The sequence below is a fragment of the Equus quagga genome, chromosome 1 (genome assembly GCF_021613505.1).
Source record: "Equus quagga isolate Etosha38 chromosome 1, UCLA_HA_Equagga_1.0, whole genome shotgun sequence".
NCBI classification, from domain to species: Eukaryota; Metazoa; Chordata; class Mammalia; order Perissodactyla; family Equidae; genus Equus; species Equus quagga.
The window spans coordinates 39643581-39648411 of record NC_060267.1 but is presented as its reverse complement, the minus strand read 5'-3'; the positions used below and the strand labels follow the sequence as shown (position 1 = coordinate 39648411).

General features: G+C 41.2%; 1 protein-coding gene across 8 annotated transcripts in view; it reads left to right on the top strand.

The window, feature by feature from the left end:
- Positions 1-6: 6 nt before the first annotated feature.
- Positions 7-4831, top strand: part of PLEKHA5 (pleckstrin homology domain containing A5) — a 229012-nt gene continuing 224187 nt past the window's right edge. For 5 of the 8 annotated variants that reach the window (XM_046670036.1, XM_046670026.1, XM_046670009.1 and 2 more), the window contains exons 1-3: positions 7-47; positions 197-276; positions 2600-2657. The gene's annotated coding sequence lies outside the window, so the exon portion shown is untranslated. Of the gene's footprint in view, positions 48-196; positions 277-2599; positions 2658-4831 lie in introns of those variants that run through there. The other 3 variants (XM_046669983.1, XM_046669992.1, XM_046669981.1) reach the window with 1 other exon arrangement.

Below are 4831 nucleotides of genomic sequence, written 5' to 3'. Positions count from 1 at the left end.
TCCTGGACTTACGGGATCACCAGGGGCGGCCGCGTCTTCTTCATCAAGTAAAGAGCCGGGGGCGGCGCGGGGGCCCGGAGGGTGCGGGGGACTGGCCGGCGGGGGAGAGAGAGCCCGATCGGTGCCGCTCCAGCCCCCTCGGCTCCTCCCGCGCCCCCACTCACGCTCCGTCTCTGCCCTTTCTCTCCCCCTGCAGCGAGGAGGCGAAGAGCACCACCTGGCTGCACCCCGTCACCGGCGAGGCCGTGGTCACCGGGCACCGGCGGCAGAGCACAGGTAACGCGGAGCCCGCCGGGCCCGAGCGGAGTTTGGGCTCCGCCGGGAGGAGGCGGCAGAGCCCGGGCCGCCGCTTCCCGGCAACCTGCCCCGAGCCGCACCGCCGGGCCCGGGAGGCGGCGAGGTGGGGCGGAGGCCGGCGGGGGCGCCGCAGGTAGAGGGGCCGCGGGGGCCCCGCCGCGGGAGTTCTTTCGAGTCTCTGGACGCCTCTGTCGCCTTAGCCTTTCATCCCCGCTTGGAGACGGCGCCCTCCCCCATCCCAACCTGGACACCCCCACGCCCCTAGGGTGGCCGACCCGCCTCTCCCTAGAAACCTGGAATCCTGAGTTTTTCCTCCTGCGGCCACTCCTGAATCCTCCTACCCCTTCCATCCCCCATCTCACGCCTTGTCGCCCTTTAGGAAGTCCTTTCCCACTCCCCTCTCTGCAGCCCGGGACCCTGCCGCTCGTCTGCCGGGAAAATTTATCCACATCCTCTCCCTCCTCCCCAGAGAGCTGCCTCCTGCCGTGCAGCTTCCTCCTCCTGCTAGGTGGGACTTGTGGGTAGGTGGCTGATTGAGGAGGGGGAGGAGAGGAGTTTGGGGGTGCTGCGATCGTCTCTGTGAAAGAGAACAGCTTAGGAAAAGCTGGGTGCTTTCCCTCCTGCCGCCGGAGGAGCAGCCGGAGCCGGAGGAGGCGTTTGCAGCTGCAGTTGCTGGCCAGCCGGATTCAAAGTCCCCGGCAGCCGCGCAGAGGTTGCACAGACCGCCAGGAGGCAGTGGGCGTGCTAGGGGGGTGTCCCGTGTTGGGTATCTGAACCCTAAAGGGAGGTTGGTCGGCAGAGAAGCGGAGCTCTCTGGTGCCTCTGGTAGCTTGTTTAAACGCTAAATGTGAGTTGAGCTGGAGAAGGGCTGGTCTGGCTTTCTTTTGTCATTCTTTGTTTACATTCGTGAAACTTGTTTGTCTTTGAAATGTAACATGTGTTCCTTACTGGCCTGCCTCTCTTTCTGGGGATTGGAAAGGCTTGAGAACAGTTTGGGTCGAAGGTGAGGCCGGCTTCAGCAGTCCTTTAGATCTGCCCTCCGGGATACTTTCTCTCCAACTCTGAGATTCTGTGAATCTCTTAAAGTTGCCAGGATATTGAACATGCCTGCTTTCTTTCTTTAAATTAAATTCTGGAGTTCAGTGAAGTGACTAATACCTCCAAATTTGCAAAAAGGTGGAGGAGGAAAGGGAAAGCTGGTGTAGCAAGCGTGCTGAGGTTACATTTTTAAGGCTTTTCTGACTAATACACTGTCATATTTCTTAACTCCCCAGTGCAGTCTTTGACTTAAACATACCTTTCAATGTTTTGCACACATTTTTCAACTTCCATGGACTCTTTGCCTTACGGAGAGTAACAGGTGTATTTCACAAACGGCAATATGGTGTTGAAATTATTTATTCTAATCATCTTGTGGAATTATTTCATGTTTATTTTGGTTATATGTGATCTAAATTTGTATTCTACATATTCCCCACAGATTTGATCACATTCACACCACAGGAAAATTTTATTCTCTTAGATGATTTCACATTAATTTATTTTTTTAAGACATGATCATGATTTTTTTCTGGCTTGATTTACTTTGTTTTGACTCTGTGGTTTTGCACACACATCAATGGCTTTTTATTTCACAGAGGTATTATGATTAAATCCAAGCCACTTGTCATTTGTGAGTAATATGTAGCACATAAAGTTCCTATTGTTCATCTGAATTATTGCTAGGTTTATTACTTGAAACTTCCCATCTCAAAGTCGAGTCTGAAGAAACACACATGTATGAGTATGTGAGGTTAGATTTCTCTTCTTGTAATTGAGTACTTAGGAAGTTCTTTCTCATCAGTGACACTTCCTGGATGGATTCATTTATGTAGCTGAAAGGTATGGCCTTAAATAGTTAGGATATACCTAAGAAGAAGCAGGTGTTGCCTTTTATGCACAGTTTTTTGGCCAACCAACCATGCATGGGTATTTTACCTAGGATTAAAAGGCTTCCCTTTGCTGTTTTGGATGCCAGAGCATAGTTCCTCTCCACTCTCCTCTTTGAAGTGTATAATCATGTCAGATAATCTTTAATATTGTTGATACTTTTCTGATGTCTTTAAATTTGAATTGCTATTTTTCCAAAAATGATATTATTTCTACCATGAGTTTTGTTACAAGTCCAACACCCTTTTTCTGGTTACAAACCTACTTAATGAATGAAAATAGCTGATCATGACAAGGAATAATTGAAATAGATTGAAATTTATTTTGCTGTCCCGTTGAAGTAATACTGATTGTGAAATATATGTTTTTCTAGATTTGCCTACTGGCTGGGAAGAAGCATATACTTTTGAAGGTGCAAGATACTATATAAAGTGAGTGTTTTCGTTACGATTTTTTTCCTTTGTAATTTAAATGTTGTGATTAATCCTCAGTTGAATAGTTGTATGTCTAGATATGATCATGGTTTTTTAAAGTATATCATATTCTATTGACTTTATCCTTTATATAGTGTTGGAATTTTGAGAGAAAAAAATGACGCTTTTCGTTTTCTTCTGTTATTTGTGTGGACATTCATTGATTTGGAAATTAGATCATTTATGGCCACAATTAATGTTTTTGGTGCTGCCATATATATTCCTGGGTGACAGCGCATTGGAGTATTTTGTCTTTCGCATGTTACCGTCTATCTTTTTTTCTTTCTAAGGGAATTCTGTTCGTGTGCGTTTTGAGCAGAGCTGTTAGTAAATAGTAAGAGTGAGTTAAAGCTAGGTCACAGTTTGATGAGCCATGGCAGAGCTGAAAGTGGAAACAAATACTGAGTGTTTTACAAACATCTGTTGGAGCATTGTTTGTAATTTGCCTCAGTTTATTTCAATACATAGAAGTTTTACAAATTCATCTAAATGTTTTACTGCTATTTGTATTTGAATAAAAGGCTTTCAGTAGAGGTTACAGAGGAGAGATGACCAGTCAGTCCTAACCTTTCATTCTAGAAAATATTGAACTCATTTCTATTCAGAGTTAACTTGGTAGTACTTGGAGACAAATAACAATACTTGAGGTCAACATTATGTAGGAAAATTTTTTTAATCCTCCAAGGGAAAATAAGGGTGGTTTTATCTTCATTCTAAATTAGAAACTGTTTCCTTAAGAGCTTATGTTTGTTGTTTTAACATTTTTTGTTTACTTTTAAGGAACTGAGGCTTGAAAGAGAATGCTTAAATACAAGATTTGGTTGCGATGTCAATAGTCTATTGTTATTATTATTTATTACTAGCTAGATACCTAGCTAAGGCACTTTATTTCATTGGGCCCAGTAAGTTATTTTACTAAGTGACATTTTTAAGATCATGTCATACTTCCATTAAATTGTAATTACTTGTATGGTTTTAAAATTTTTTAGAATGATATTTATATAAAATGTCAAGGGATATTTATAAGTATTAGGAATGCTTACTTTTAGATGTAGAAATGAGAAAGGAAAAGTAAGATACAGGAATGGAGTAGTTTCATGATGTGGTCCTTCTCTGGATATTTTCCAGTTAAATCTTTTATTTGGAGATTGTGCTATACATTATTGGATGGCCTAAAAAATAAAGGCGTGAGTAAAGTGCAGAGTCATGAGGAATTTTTCTAGTAGTACTTTTCATCCTGAATTAAACTGAGTTTGTATTGCCATGAAAAGGGATGCTGCTTTTTTCGATATAGTATCGATATTTCTGAAGAAAGGTAGTTTTTTTCATGGAGTTTGTTTATTTTTATCCAATATAATTTTGACTACTGTACATTAAGCTTTGCTGGTCTTATATGAATAGGGTTAACACTACAGTTCTCAGTAATATTTTCATTTCCGTAAATGTGCACGTTCTTGGATGAATGTTTATTTGGCAGTACAAATGTTATTCTGTGTGGGCTGAATATGTATGTTTTAATTTAGAACTAAGCTATTAGAAAGACCTTGAGTTTTCTTTTGTTTTACTGGCCGTTTTGATTAGATTTTCTTTTACGTTGACTTAAACAAATTGGAATCTTAATTGAGTGTCATGCCTACATAAGTTTCTCAGGAAAATGAGGACGATATTAAGAAAGTTGTAATAATTTTACTTTAATTCTGAATACGTTTTTAAATTAGTGGGTTTTAATCATATGGTATTAATAGACAGCCAATAATTCTGTTCAAAAGTAGCAATAAATATTATATTATGGAAGTAATTTGTTCTAAAATTGAGCGTGTTATAGAAATATATCACTCATTAAACTTCTTTGAAGTAAAATGGTCATCAACAAACATATGATTTGTTGAATGTTAGGTGCTACTGCTTTTTCCTTTCTGAGTTGTGTCAGAAGACTAATTTTTTTAAGATTAGTTAAATCCCTAATGTAGGCTGTAATGTCCTGGAAACTTTTTACTTCCTTGTGTTGTTATGAGCAAGTAGTGATGCTTTATCATTCTAATATGATAGGGACACTACTTTTATCTTTTTTTTTTAAAGATTGGCACCTGGGCTAACAACTGTTGCCAATCTTTTTTTTTTTTTTCTGCTTT